This window comes from Panthera uncia, chromosome D4, assembly GCF_023721935.1.
Source record: "Panthera uncia isolate 11264 chromosome D4, Puncia_PCG_1.0, whole genome shotgun sequence".
Classification (NCBI taxonomy): domain Eukaryota; kingdom Metazoa; phylum Chordata; class Mammalia; order Carnivora; family Felidae; genus Panthera; species Panthera uncia.
The window spans coordinates 21,641,139-21,654,131 of NC_064807.1; the positions used below are offsets into that span (position 1 = coordinate 21,641,139).

Below are 12,993 nucleotides of genomic sequence, written 5' to 3' on the forward strand. Positions count from 1 at the left end.
TTTTGGCTCAGGTCATGAGCTTGTGGTCATGAGATGGAGCCCCACATCAGGCTCCATGCTGGGTGTAGAGACTGCTTAAGATTCTCTCTCCCCCTTTCCCTTTTCCCCACCCCCTCAAAAAATAATTAAAGAACAGTCATATTATAGAATACAATGCAATAATAAAGATGAATGAAATAAAGCTAAATGCAACAATGTTATAATAAGTATAACAGGTAAAAAAAAAAAAGTCAAATTACAAGAATGTATCCGGTATGATGCCACTTATGTAACATGAAAACAGTCCTACACATTGTCTAATGAAACACAAAAATATTTTGCTTGTAATAAAGCATGCATGGGAATTTTATTTCCCAGGTTTGGGACAGTAATTATTGGGGGAGGTAAGAAAAGATTGAAAATACATGTTGGGGATATTTTTGTTTGCTTCCACAAAAGATCTGAGTCAAGTATGAAAAAATATTGAAATCTGTTGAAGTTGCATGGATGGTAAGGCTACGTAGGAATGATGTTTAAATTATCTCCGTATTTTCTGCATATTTGAAATATATTTAAGATAAAGAAAGAGGGGGGGGGAAGATACAAGAAAGGGATTTACCTTGTCCTCCAGCTCGGGGAGTACAGCATGTCTGTACAGTGGGAAGTAATGTCTGCCAAGGGGGAAGGAAGCTATAGCAGAAGTGGGCTAAATGGGTATGGTCATACAGGGCCCATAACCCCTGAGCACAAGATAAGAATTGTGCTTAACAGTATATGAAACACGCTCAGTGATATAGATCAGCATGTAAAAAGCACAACCGGGCAGCAAAGGGATTCATAAAGAGGGTGCAGGATCTGGATAATAGACTGGGATGCCATGTACAACAAAGTCAGTATCTTCTAGAAAACACTATTTATAATTTCGACACGGACCTACTGACAAATCTTAAGTTTCCAAAATAAGGCTCACTTCACCCTGGTAGTGCTATTTTGAGGCTGAAAACGAATAAATGTCAGTACTACCGGAATGCAATGTAACTAGGACCAAACATGAGGACCTTTGCAGGGCTGTTCTGGATGCCAAAGACTGATTCAGCATGAGCTGCAGTTTCTTCCTCCCCACACAAGGAAATCCGAGCATCTGTAGCGAAATGAAGATTTAAACTCCGGCTGGCCTTGGCTCTGCCCCCATCAAAGCAGAGCTCACTGAACTGTTTGATTGTGAGTAGCTTCTTTGATTTTTAAACTGGTTAAATATGATGAAAATCTGTGCACAAACTTGCAAATGAACCACAGAAAGACAAAGGCCTTTGAAATGGACATTTCAAATGAGCTAAGTAGGCAGAGGAGCCTGCAAGTAATTGTTCATATTTCATGGGGACTTGGCTTTTCATGAATTCATCTCAGTGTCATCTTTCATACATATTACAGTGTCGGTTCATTAAAATTCTTGATGCAGTGCTGAACCTGGTCAGACTGAAATGGGGCTGACAAACCTCATGTCTGCCGCACAGATAACCAGACCTTATGAAGGTGAAATTAGTTTTCAGGAGCTGTACTGCTCACTTGATTGATTCCGTCTTAGAAGTCATATGACTTAATGTTTCCTGCTTGGGCTGCCTCTGTCATGCAAACATGACCTGATAACACATTGTCAGGAGCGCTCCAGAGAGCTAACAGCAATCTAACATCTTTCTACTGAGTGTGAAGTTCCATCTGAAATGTGCATATTTGATAAGCAGCTCGTCTTCTCTCTGTCCTTTTCATTTTCAGGAAGTTAATCTTCTCTGCTCTAGTGAGTGCAGTGGCGGGATGAGGTGAGCAGACATGCCGCAGGTGGCCCCAAACTCCAGCACACGGGGAAACTCACTGTCTAGAGGCCAACGTGTCTGGACATCACTTCCAAGAGGCAGCCAAGCAAGGAGTGACAATGCAGGCCCGCCGTCCCGTTCAGAAGGGACAGCATTTCCGAGGATGTGGGAAGAAAATGAAATCAGAGAATTCCATTACTGAGTGTTACTTGACTTTGTTGTCACAGATTCACTTAACCGTCTCTCCACCATGGCAAAAAGCTGTATTGTATATTCAGTCTAAAATACACAGTGCCTTCTTCTGAATTAGAGGTGGCTGACCTCATAGAAGAATTTTAATGCTGGAAGACAGATAGAGGCCCCCTTCATATCCCTTTACAGAGTAGCAAATCTGAGCCCCAGAGGGGCTTCGTTGCTCACCCGAAGTCCACACAACTGAATTAGTGGTAGATCCAGGATGAAGATTCAGATCTCCAGATTCACTTTGGTTCCCCTGGCACTCCGCTGCACTGTCCCTCACCCAGAAGTCGGACTTGGGCTCCAAAGAGATTCCAAGCAGAAGGCCACATCTGGATCCAGTAGAAGAGCTTCTCACTTCTGATCAAGGCTTCTAATTCTCTCATATATTGTAATATTCAGTAAACAAAGTACGACCATCGACATTATCTCATTGCTCTTCATGACAATGTTATGAGACAAAGCATGGAAGGCATTGTTCTCACTTCACTGGTAAGGAAACTGAGCGTGAGAAAAGTCAGGTGACCTGCTCAAGGTCAACCAGAAAGTACTTGAAGGGGTTGGATGAAGATGACCAAAGAAGAGACAGACACAGGAATCCAAGAATCAAAGTATCCAACACTGAAGAGTGGGGAGGTGTCAGCCGTGTTGCCAGCCTGTAGAGCAACCAGACCAGACAAAAGCAAGAGGGCAGGGGACTCCAGAAAGAAGCCCCAACGGAAATGATAATTATCTTGTATGTTTGATCACTGATAAAAGAATATTCACTGGGTGTCAACAGATCTGAAGAAGAATTCTGAAAAAAGAAAAGGCCCATAGAAAGCTAAGTAAAGTTTAAAAAGACAGACATTAATTATCCCCAGGAAAAAAATTCAAAAGGAAGCATTGTTGTGATAGACTGTTTAATTCTAGTGTAAACAATATTTGAAAGTCTTAGAAGGATGATCACTGACTTCGGATTAACTAAGATATGTGATATAAATACTTTGAGAGGAGAGTGGGGAGGTGAGGTTGTAGGAGAGATCAAAGTATAAAAGAGCCAAATCCTCATTACCATAAAAGGAAGTCAATAAACCACGTCTAAATTTGATAAATCTGTTTGTTTTTACAGCATAACAAACAACTATAAATGCCAGAAGCTTAAAAAAGGAACCATTTTACTTGCTCAAGATTCTGTAAGGTAACAATTTAGCTTAGATGGAACGATTTATCTCTGTTCCATATGCTGTCAGGTGGGCTCATTCACATGTCTGTGGTCAGCGGGTAGTGGATGGCCTTATACATGTATTTGGCAGTTGACTGGCTATCAGTTGGGTCAGTAGAGGCAAGTGGCCCTGTGTCACCCCTCGACCAGCGTGCTACCCTAGGCCTGTTTACATGTTTACAGGGCTCCAAAGAGCAGTAAGAAAGCAAACCCTAATTTCAAGTGTCTGTTACAAATTTGCTAATGATACCTTGGCCAAAACAAGTCGCGTAGCAGAGTCCAGACTAAAAGTATAGAAAAGTAAATCCTACTTCTTCAGGAAGGAGCTACAAAATTACATTGAAAAATTGAGTAAATTCATGGATAGAAAGAATCTGTAGCCATTTTTGCATTTTACCATACTAGAAATTAACAGAATAAACATTTTATTTTAAAATATGAATTAAAAAACTAGAATCAAGTTATATTTTATATAAGATTATATTGTATAAATCACAAATATATACCTATAGGATAATTGGGGACAGGATGGCTACTTTAATATTACTTAAATAGGTACACGTACTTAGGATAAAATTTTCAATGATGTTATCTGACAGAATTGCACCAAGTCCTACATCTAAAACTACTTAGAAAGCAAAATTATGTCACCCAGAAATTATGTTAGGTAATAGAAAAAGTGGATCTAGAAATGAAAATTCCAGTGATAGTTGCTATGGGCTAAATGTGACAAAATTTATATATTTTTAAAAGTTTTGAAATTTATATTTCAGTTTTTTTTCTTTTAGATCCCACATTTAAGGGATATCATACAGTATCTGCCCTTCTGTGTCTAGCTTATTCACTTAACATAATTCCTTTAAGGTCCATCCAAGTTGTCACAAATGGCAAGAATTCCTTCTTTCTCACGGCTCAGTAATATTCCATTTTACACACACACACACACACGCACACACACGCACACACACATGCACACATACATGCATACCACATTTGGCCAAAGGGAACAAACTTCCAGTTATAAGATTAACAAATCTGGGAATCTAATGTACCACATAATGACTATAGCTAATAATATAAGGTTAACAAATTTGGGGATCTAAATGTACAGCATAATGATCATAGCTAGTAATATTGTATCATATATCTGAAGGTTGCTAAGAGAGTAGTTGTTTGTTCATCATAAGTGTACTCTTTGATCCCCATCACCTATTTCACACATCCCCCCTCCCACCTCCCCTCTGGTAACCATCAGTTTGTTCTCTATAGTTAAGTCTGTTTCTTGGTTTCTATCTCTTTTTTTTCCTTTGCTCATTTGTTTTTGTTTCTTAAATTCCACATATGAGTGAGATCATGTGGTATTTGTCCTTCTCTGATCACTTTAGCATTAATACTCTCTAGTTCCATCCATGTTGTTGCAAATGGCAAGATTTCATTCTTTTTTTAAGGCTGAGTAATATTCGTGTGTGTGTGTGTGTGTGTGTGTGTGTGTAATATATCACTTCTTTATCCATTCATCAATTGACAGACACTTGAGCTGCTTCCACATCTTAGCTATTGTAAATAATGCTGCTATAAACATAGGGGTGCATGTATCCCTTCAAATTAGTGTTCTTGTATTCTTTGGGTAAAACCACACAGTAGTGACATTCCTGGATTGTAGAGTAGTTCTATTTTTAATTTTTGAGGAACCTCCATAGTGTTTTCCACAGTGGCTGCACAGTTTATATTCCTACCAACAGTGAACAAGGGTTCCTTTTTCTCCATATCCTCAACACTTGCTGATTCTTGTGTTTTTTTATTTTAGCCATTCTGACAGGTGTGAGGTGATACTTCATTGTACTTTTGATTTGCATTTCCCTGAAGATGAGAGATGTTGAGCACCTTTTCATGTGTCTTCTGACCATATGGATGTCTTCTTTGGGGAAATGCCTGTTCATTCGTCTGCCCTTCTTTTCATTCCATTGTTTTTTTGGGTGTTGAGTTGTATTAGTTCTTTATACACTTTGGATACTAACCCTTTATCATATATGTCATTTGTGAATACCTTCTCCCATTCAGTAGGTTGCCTTTTAGTTTTACTGATCGTTTCCTTCACTGTTCAGAAAAAGAAAGTAGATCTTTTTTTTAAGAGTGTAAAACTTAAAGATTCTTACCATAAAAAATAAATTCTTCCCATAAAAATAAAAAATAAATTTAAGAAAATATGTGACGTGGTAAAGGTGGTAGCTAATACCATTGTGGTAATCATTGTCCAATTGTAAATGTACCAAATCAACACAACACACATCTTAAACTTACATAAAGTTGTGTGTCAATTACATCTCAATAACATTTGGGGAAATTTTTATATGTTAAAACTCTAAATCTCCAGTGTGATAGTATTTGGAGATGAGGCCTTTAGGAGGTAATTAGGTCAAAAGGGTGGTGTCCTCCTAATGGGATTAAAGCCTGTATTCTTATCGTTTCCTTTCTCTCTCTCCCTGCTCTGTGAGGATACAAGGAGAAGATCATCTACAAACCAGGAAGAATTGGCAAGCACTTTGATCTTGGACTTCCCAGACTCCAGAAATACAAGAAAGTAAATGTTTCTTGTCTAAACCATCCCGTCTTCAGTAATTTGTTAAAGCAGCAGCCAAACCTGATTGAGACAACAGTTCAATTAAACTGTTTTATGAAATATGTGTTTTAAAAAAGTAATTTTCCTTAATTAGTATGTTAGTTTACAAAAGTTAAACATGTATATAAGCTGAATTATAAATTAAACATCACCACTAGACATTGATTGTCTACACCATATCCCTTAAATAATCAAGTTTGCCAAAAACTTTAATCCACCACTGAGAAAGTCAGAATTGTTTTATATTTGGTGATATTTAGCTATTCAGTCACATGTAATCGTATATGTAAAAAGAATGGCAGCAACGCATAAATAATAGTTATTCCTTGGTAATGGAACTGCCGGAGATTTTAAAAATCTTTGGTTGGAATCATCTCATTTTCTAAAGTAAATATATGTTGTAATTTGAATGGTGGTATCCACTGCCCACTATACAAGCTCCAGGCCCTCACTTCAAACCCCATATTTCCTGGTAAAAGATTTTCCCCAATTCCCTCAGCCTCCAACATCACCAAGACGATCACCATCTCACCAGATGTTTCTGGTTCCTTCTGACCTGACAGTTTTCCGGTGCTCTTGGGAGGCACTGAGGGTGCTGCAAGGTGATAAGTCATGGTTAGTAATCATGAGTCATGATTAGTGATCCCTAGGTGTCAGCCTTTGGAGTGCTTGGCGTAGAAGGAAGGAAGAAAGTCCCACTCATACGGTCAAGCAATCTACTGACCTCCACCCTGGGTGCTGGCAGAGTGAAGTCCCCTCTCACATGAAGACTGAGTGTTTGATGAGGTTTAGTTACTGAGAATCAAACAGCAACCCTTGCAAAGATTCTTCAGACAAACCAGAGAAAAAAATATGGTTGGAGGTACGGAGGTGATGAAACAGTTCTGTATCCTGATTGTGGTGGTGGTTAAAATTCATAAAGCTGAACAGAAGTACACAAGGTCAGTTTTCCTGCAGGGTAATAATTTAAAAACTAAAATTAAAGTAACATTAAAGTCATGGGAAAAACTAGTTCCACATTCCTCCAGGATAAGAAGACTCGTAGTCTTTAAGAACTATATAAAAAGGAACCGCCTGATTTTCACTCTCTGGGAAAAAAAAGGTTGTACTGCATCCCAGATAAGGTGTCCTCTCTTTAGACTAGGGCTAAATGCCGCAAACAAAAAAGCCGTAAGAACACTGAATATCCGTATCAAAAAAAAATCAAAAACCCCTATCTTGCCACGTATAAAATAATGTTAATTTTTAAATCCATCCCATTATTCCAATGGAATATCTATTTCCTCAATTTTGCCCTTGTAAAACACAATTCTGTTAACATCCAACATTGTGGCCAATACCTAGCTCATTGTTTGCCATATCACAGTCATGCAAGAAATTTTTGTTAAATTAATAAATCGTATTTGCCCCCAAATTGATATATTCTGATGTAGTCAACACAAGGCCGAAATTTCTCCCAGAATCACCCAATAAATTATTTCTCACTAGTGTCACCAGCGACCCTGTACAGCAAATGCAAGTGAAACAAACCCACGAACGTGTGCACTCAACAGTCCGTGCCCGTCCATCCTCACGTATTTCGGGTGTGGGCTGGGGTCTGGTTCTACTGCTCCAGCCTTTTGGGAGGATAAAAGCTTAATCAGGGGGAACACTGTGATCTTAAGGACTATATTTAAGAATGTTAAAGACTCCATATTTTAAGACTGGACAAAGAAAAGGAAAAATATAATTTTAATTACCAAGCACCTCAGGTTTTCTCTTGCTTTTCCTCAAGTGTTGTCAGTTCACATAAAACACCAAATCTACCAATTCTATTTAGCATTGTCAGGATGCCTGTTTGATCAAAGCACTGCCCCTAATTCCAGAAAGGAAAACGAGAGAATCCTTCTTCAATGCTGTCACATCCCGGAGGCTGGGAACCTGAAATGAACATAACCTTTATAATCTCATCCCAACCGTAAGAACTCTAAACTCTCACTATTATATTTCTTTGCCTTTCGGCTTAGGGAAAATCATGCTGCTGACTTAAGGCGAAGAGTGATGAATGAGTGGTTCTGGTTAGTTCAGAACCTCATCATCCTTTCCCAGGCAAACTGTTGATCTATTTCTTGCTTTTCCAGAACCAAGCCCAGGCTGCAGCCACTGGCAGAGAAGTTTTATTATGGGTAAGCAATCAGCGGAATGGGGTGGAAATCTCCAAACAGTTCCTCCATCTGTGACATCAATTCTGTTTGGGAGCAGAGGCGATAGGCCTGTGTGTTTGCTTGAGTGTTTGCTCTGCTTCACAGAGTATAGACATGCCCGGTGCATCACCCTGCCTATTCACCGCACACTCAAAGCTTGCTGAGGTTCGTGTCATAAATGCAACTATAAACCTGGCCACGTTTATTGTGGGTCCCAATTGCCTTCTCTTTTTAACAAGAGGAACTGTCCTTTATTGGTCCCTCTTTCCTAACACGTTTGAGAAATTTTCCTCAATTTCAGGTTTGAAGCATTCATTCATTTTCCTTTGAAAGCCTCTAGATGCGTTTTTCAGATCAGCCACTAGATGCCCAGATGCCAAAATAAAACTCTAGCAGCTTTTCAGAGGAAAACAATGGTTTTGTGTTTTAACAAAGATAGATTATTTCAGCCATGCTATCAAAAAGCCTGGGCAAGGCTTTTGTATACGCAAGGAGTTTTGTTTTGTTTTGAAAATGTACTGAATAATGTAATTATACAAATTTGGGGGGAAGGGTTTTCTCAAACCAAGAATTATTAGAAACAAAAAAGCCCAGGGACGCCTAGGTGGCTCAACTGGTTAAGCATCTGACTTCAGCTCAAGTCATGATCTCACAGCTCATGAGTTCAAGCCCTGTGTCAGGCTCTGTGCTGGCAGCTCAGAGCCTGGAGTCCATTTCTGATTCTGTGTCTCCCTCTCTCTCTGCCCCTCATCCACTCACACTCTGTCTCTCTCTCCTTCAAAAATAAATAAACATTTAAAAAAAAAGAAATAATAAAGCTCAGAAGCTGCCAATACCTCACTGATGATATAAAGAAGAAGAAAAAATGCCTTAGATCACAGTAGCTAAGAAGCTTCAGTATTCATGGCCCTATTAGAAAGTACTCAACCAGCTTCACTCCCCAGCTTCTCTGCAACAGCACCTAGAACACTAGGGTCTGAACTCCAGCAGAGAGTGAGGTAAACCAGGACCTTGAAGGATCCCCGACGTAGGTGGAGCTAACGTCATAGTTTCATCGTCAATGCCCTTTTTATTGGCATTTTCTGTGTCTGTTTATTTGGAAGATGAACGTGGCCACCACATGGCCAGAGGAGCCTCACCTTTTGCCATAGGAAAGTCTCTTACTGTCTCCACACTTCGGGATCCAGGCCAAACTTCCTCTTTGGCCTTGGAGAGAGGAGGAAGCCGTTTAACCGCTTCATGTTAAGACTCACCTCTGTTAAGACTCACCTCCTTTCCTGCTCCAGGAAACTCTGGACTATGGGAGAGGAGCCATTCTTTTGCAGGTAACCTACACACTCACCTCAGGTTCTCATCTGGCTATATGGCCACAAGCAATCCCAAAATGGGCTGAGGTATTTAGATTTTTCCATTGTCACCTTAGTACAAGAAATAATTTTCCTTTTTTTAAGTTTATTTATTTTTGGGAGAGAGAGAGAAAGAGAATGAGAGAGAGAGGCAGAGAGACAGGGAGAGAGAGAATCCCAAGCAGGCCCTGCAGTGCCCACACAAGCCTCAACGTGGGGCTTGAACTCACAAACCATGAGATCATGACCTGAGCCAAAATCAAGACTCAGATGCTTAACCAACTGAGCCACCCAGGCATCCCTACAAGAAAGAATCTTCTAATACATAAAGGTGAGCAACAGTAATGTGTGTGAACTCCAGAACAGTGAGTATGAGCTCCTTCTAACTGAAAAGGTTTACGATGAGGCATTGTAGTTCCCTGCCCAAGTGGTTGAGGAAATGGTTCCTGAATGGTGGGAACGATTAGCCCCAAAGGCCTCCTCTCCCTTCCAAATCTATGTTTCTATTATTTTTACAGACCACAGTCTGAAAAGTGAAAAGGACAGGTCCAGCATTTGGAAGCCATACAGAGTAATGATATACCTTTCCCTCTCCCAAGAAAAGAGAGATTTGTTTCCCTAAGATGGTAAGTGATTCTATGGGGTTCTCAAGGTTAACCATTTGGCCCTAACAGGGCTCTATGTAAGCCTAAAAAACATTTACTTGAAACAAAAAAATCTAGGGAGAATGACACCACATTTTCTTTAGTAATATTTCCTATCCTGAGCTGCTTCCTATCAAATATTGACACCTACGTCATCCAGACAATTCTAGAAGCACTTATTTTAAGGAGTAAGTAAATCTCCTTAAAATGGAAACTTGAGTCAGGCTTCCTGTTGGCAAATGCTAAACCAGGCATCTGACAATGATGATCCTATTATTCAAATATTCTGTAACTTCCAGAAATGCAAATCATATCGCCACACCGTGTCAAGGTGAAGCTTCTGCTCTGTTGGCAGGGGCAAAGGAATGTGTGGAGGGAGTTCTCTGTCAGATTAAACAGATAGAGGTGGCCAAAAGAAAAACCACTTGCACAGATTCATTCCCTAGAGCAAGAGACCTAGGCAGAATATTTATATTACTTACCCAGTAGTATATGTCAACTACTTCAAAGAACCTTTACATTCCAAGGAACTATGGAGATTGTCCATTTACCAACCTATGGTGTTACACACCATCAAAATTCAAGGTTACGGAAAAGCCAGCTTCCTTATGTGACAACTACCTAGAACAGGGCCAAGGTCTGGTAGTAAAGCCATTGTCACCCCAAGAGTCATTTGTGCCAAAACTGGCTACAGATTCCTCTCTATTAGATAGCTAATACATTTTTTACAGTGGAAAATTATAGCCATAAAACCTGTTTATTCCCCCCCTTCTTTATGAGAATCATGCAAAAAGGTAGACGACCTGTGTATGCAATTTAACCTTGGCTCAAATAAATATCATCATTAACATCCTCCCGAAAGCTATACTCAGAAAGCTTTTGCCATCTTGACGTTACCATTTCTTCAACAACATATTTTCAGATAACTATGCACTGACATGGAAGAAGCCTCAATGAAAATGATTCCAGGGATAACAGGCTATGATTTAATGTGTTCATTCATTTATTCGATTCTCCATGCATTTGACATTGACGTATCAAGCACTTACTATGTGCAGGGCACACATTTAAGTATAGGTCTGAGCAAGATCAACAGGCTCCAGTCAGTGTAGGACTTTTGTGTCAACTTGGTATGTCAGTGGCATAATGTAGTTAGCCACAGGGTATGATGGCAAAGAGAGCATGTGCAGAGAGAGAGGACTTGATCTCAGTTTGACAAAATGCAGCTGTCAGCTTAAGAGCAGAACTGGAAGATGGACAGTCAGAGGCAAAGACATGAGAGCACAAGAAAGTCATTTGGTTTTATGGAGAGTATGGGGGTGGGGAGGAGGGTGACAAAACATGAAACTAGATAGCAGGTAGTGATCAGAAAATAAAGAGTCCGCATCACTGTGTCCTAAAGTTCTGATGAATCACCGAAGAATTTTAAGAAAAGTGATGGCTGGCAAAACTACAAAGATCACCCCATCGCAGCAAGAACAATGCACCATAATGGGAAAAGAGAATATGAGAGGAAAGAAAAACTACTACAAGGTCACAGCAAGGAAAATTCTAAGTCAATCATAGAGAAGTTGGAGGAGAACAATTTAGAAGGCAGATTTGTGTTTTAGTTGACCAATTAGATTCTTCCTGATGGGAAGAAGGAGGAATCTAGGCTTATTTACTGGCATCTGGCTTGGTCTAGGACTGTGGTATTCAAATTTAGGTACACATTAGAATTAATTATGGAGCCTTTTAAAATATCCAGCCTGGGCCCTAGTCCCAGAGGTCTGGGATGGAGCCCAGGGAATTGTTTTCGTTAAAAGCTCCCTGGGTGACTAAACGTGTGGCCAGGTTTGAGGACTCGTGAGGGTGATGGTACTTGGAGGAGAGAGGCCATCGTTGCATAGAGGAGAAAAGAGGATGTTCGAGGGTTTCTCTCTGGTCCTGCTGAGGTTGAGAAGGAGGTCAGTCAATTTCTGGGTCAATACAGATTTCAATGTCTGTACTATTGTCGCAACACTTGCCATAACGTCTGTTGAAACTCGTGCTCTGATCTTGGGTTCCAAATGTATAGCTCCTTTTAGTACTGGAAATGTGGCTACAGTGTGAGAAGAGAAAACAACCGCAGGGAAACATTTCTGCAGGAAAAGGGCATAAAAAAGGGTCAAGGATATAACAGCAGGAACTTGAATCAGAATCCAAAACGATGTGCTACATGTTATATATGGGGGAAAACTTCCCAACCCAAGCATCTTTCCTTTGGCTAAACTCTTGAACTAGAGACCTGTTTGGAGCTGAAACTATTCTGGGTGCCCTGGGGCACTGAAGGGATTAATGAATGCTTGTGTAGCCAGCCCATCCCAGAATCCAATGAATAATCAATGGTACTTTAGGCTCCTCAGGTAATTGAATTGCAAACCTGGTAATAAGGAGACTTGTATCCATGGTGGAATTATACCCTATATCTACTTCTTAATGTAGATATTGATGAAAGACCCCTGCTCATATAGATTATTTACTTTCTATCTCTATTAAAAATTGAGCACAGTAAATTGGCTGTTTGGTAATAAGTATTTTCTGCCTATACCTTGTGCTTAATGAAGTAGAACTTACAGCTATAAAGCCCATCTCTTCCACCTCCCACCTATAGGAAACAAGTACAAAGGTTACTCTAATCTCTTATTTACTTTCAGAATTGGAGTGAGGAACAAATATGTGATCACTGGTGTAATGTGGGCTTGAGGAAACCAAAAAGTATCTGTTTCAGAACTCTAAAACTGTACAGTAGATTCAGAGAAATTTAGTCCTGGGGGAAAATCATATTTCTCTTTTACTAATTCTTAGTGTGAATTCCCAATATAAAAAGTAGCATGACATGTATTAGTAACTGAGAGTGTCACTGTCCAAAACTCCCACAAATATTTATGGTAATCCCATTTGAAATTAAGATAGGGAAACTGAAGGACTCCATAAAAATCTGCTTTTTG

General features: G+C 39.8%; 2 long non-coding RNA genes across 9 annotated transcripts in view; both read right to left on the reverse strand.

Moving 5' to 3' along the window:
* LOC125934844 (uncharacterized) overlaps positions 1-9,243 on the reverse strand; it is a 136,919-nt gene extending 127,676 nt beyond the window's left edge. The window contains exons 1-2 of the long non-coding RNA XR_007461561.1: positions 9,174-9,243; positions 7,598-7,771 (exon numbers count right to left, since the gene is read on the reverse strand). This is a non-coding gene — a long non-coding RNA (uncharacterized LOC125934844). The remainder of the gene's footprint in view (positions 1-7,597; positions 7,772-9,173) is intronic.
* Positions 9,244-11,006: 1,763 nt separating this feature from the next.
* The window catches only part of LOC125934619 (uncharacterized), a 135,797-nt gene continuing 133,810 nt past the window's right edge, over positions 11,007-12,993 (reverse strand). For all 8 annotated transcript variants that reach the window (XR_007461527.1, XR_007461528.1, XR_007461522.1 and 5 more), the window contains one exon: positions 11,007-12,144. This is a non-coding gene — a long non-coding RNA (uncharacterized LOC125934619). The remainder of the gene's footprint in view (positions 12,145-12,993) is intronic.